Raw genomic sequence first — 2,083 nt, forward strand, 5'->3', positions numbered from 1 at the left:
ACAGCATTGATGGGACTTTCTTTAACTAAGTCTATTAGTCTTTAGCGGAGTCCAGTTATGGCCGAGGGTAGCGCACGGCTGATTTATAGCGTTATAGCAATAGCGTACTTTAGCCGGCTCTTGTAAAGTAAAAGCGCAAGTAAAGAGTTAAAACTATATACTGTTAGAAAGGTAAGGAGTCACACAATAGTTTCACACCCTTAAATTAACTTAAAACACAAATAGATAATTCACATTCGTATTTTAACAGATATTTTGATAGTTTGATGTTGAACGTTAGTCAATAAGTGTCCGAACGTGGACACAGTGACGTTAGTATACCTAGAGAGACGTTGGTTTAGTGAGACAGTAGTGTGAAATGTAGTTGCAAACTAATGCACTTGTTCCGCCTCTTTGATTGACATTTGTTAAAAACTAGTGTCTAAGTAGTAGGAAATTACTGAGCCCTTTTTTTTTGAAAATATTTATATATGGTATGAAGATGCACATATTGCAGACATGGTGGGGAGGTCAGAAAGTACTTAGAGACTACTGCTTTTGGTGCAATTTGTTGACAGGAGGAAAACCGGAACACTTGCTCTTAATGACCTTCACTTTTGTATTATCTTTAGTTTACATGAAAAGGAAACGGTTCTGATTTTATTTGACACTTTCTTCACACAATTTGTACATAGCAAGGTGGAGTCAATCAAAGTGGTTGTCCTTGGTAGTGTAGTTTTCTCAAGATTAGTTTTGTTCAGAAAATTTGTAGTTCAGCATTTTGAAGGGAGATTTAAGGCTTTTTCAAACCCTTTATGAATTCGGCAAAACCTAATCTAGCCAGACTAAAATGTGTATAATATAATTGCAAAAGTAAAAAAAAAAAATGATCTAAATTATAATCTATTGGATGAATAAAAAACAGATGTTGTGATTCAATTAAAGAAGATTTGGTGCTTGACTCACCAGTGACATTTCTCATTAAGGACGTTGACTCCTGTCAATTCCACAGCTGGCTTCAGAAGAGCGGTTTTGTGACAATGCACAAAAGGCCTCAAACTGATTTGTTTAGAGTCCAAACTGGGACAGCAGAGCTCACCGTGGTGTGGCTGGCCACAGCTTTGCATCTGCTGTGCAGCACCTGCAGCTCATCACACACTGGTGATTGGCAAAGTGACACTTCAGGCTCCGCCTTCCCTGCTGAGGTGACACTGGGCCACATGCTGCATTTGTGTCATATAGGAAAAAGCAGTGGAGATACAAGCTTCCTGCCCGAAAATACTCATCAAAAGAAAACTTTATTCTTATTTGTCACATACAATTGACAGCATGATGTAAAGAAATTAAAGTACTGCATTTTAAACCCATTTTACAGCATTCGGGGAACCACTTGGGGTTCAGTGTCTTGCTCAGGGACACTTTGACATGTGGCTGGAGGAGCCTGGGATCCAACTGCCAATCCTGGGGTTGAGGGGGCGACCACTCTAACTCCGAGGCACACCCACCCAAAAAAGGAAACTGTATGGAAGCACAAAGCTGCCACATGTTTCCTTTATTTTACCGTTTCTTTGAGCTCTGTTTACAGGGACTAATCTTTCCATCTTTCTATCATTTGGCCCATCCTTGAGACACTCAAACCACTCCTTTGTTGTGTAATGACAAACAAGCTGAACTTTGAACCGTAAATTTTAAAACATATGTGTTCCTTGTATGTGTAAAGGATCTTTGCTGAGGAGACGGCACCCTCTACATTGCATTTTATTAAGTGTGTTGCTGAGTTTTTTTAGAAGGCCCTTCCAGTTAACAGCTCCGTTAACAATATGCAATTTTTTGTTTGTTAATTTGACAATTTTCTGTATTTTTTCATGATAACACACGACCATGAGACACTAATGAGGATATAAAAAAAAGACCTCACCACTATGTGAAATCTCCAACCGATTCTGCTAACTGGGCGGCCGGGATTTTCAAATGTAAACGACAAAAACAAAACAAGCAAAGAGTGGAAATGATAGGAAAGATGAACTTCAGCTGCAATTCCCACTACTTGGACAAGCAAGACAATTCAAATCAATTCAATTTTATTTATAGTATCAATTCATAA

Source organism: Etheostoma spectabile, chromosome 15 (assembly GCF_008692095.1).
Source record: "Etheostoma spectabile isolate EspeVRDwgs_2016 chromosome 15, UIUC_Espe_1.0, whole genome shotgun sequence".
NCBI classification, from domain to species: domain Eukaryota; kingdom Metazoa; phylum Chordata; class Actinopteri; order Perciformes; family Percidae; genus Etheostoma; species Etheostoma spectabile.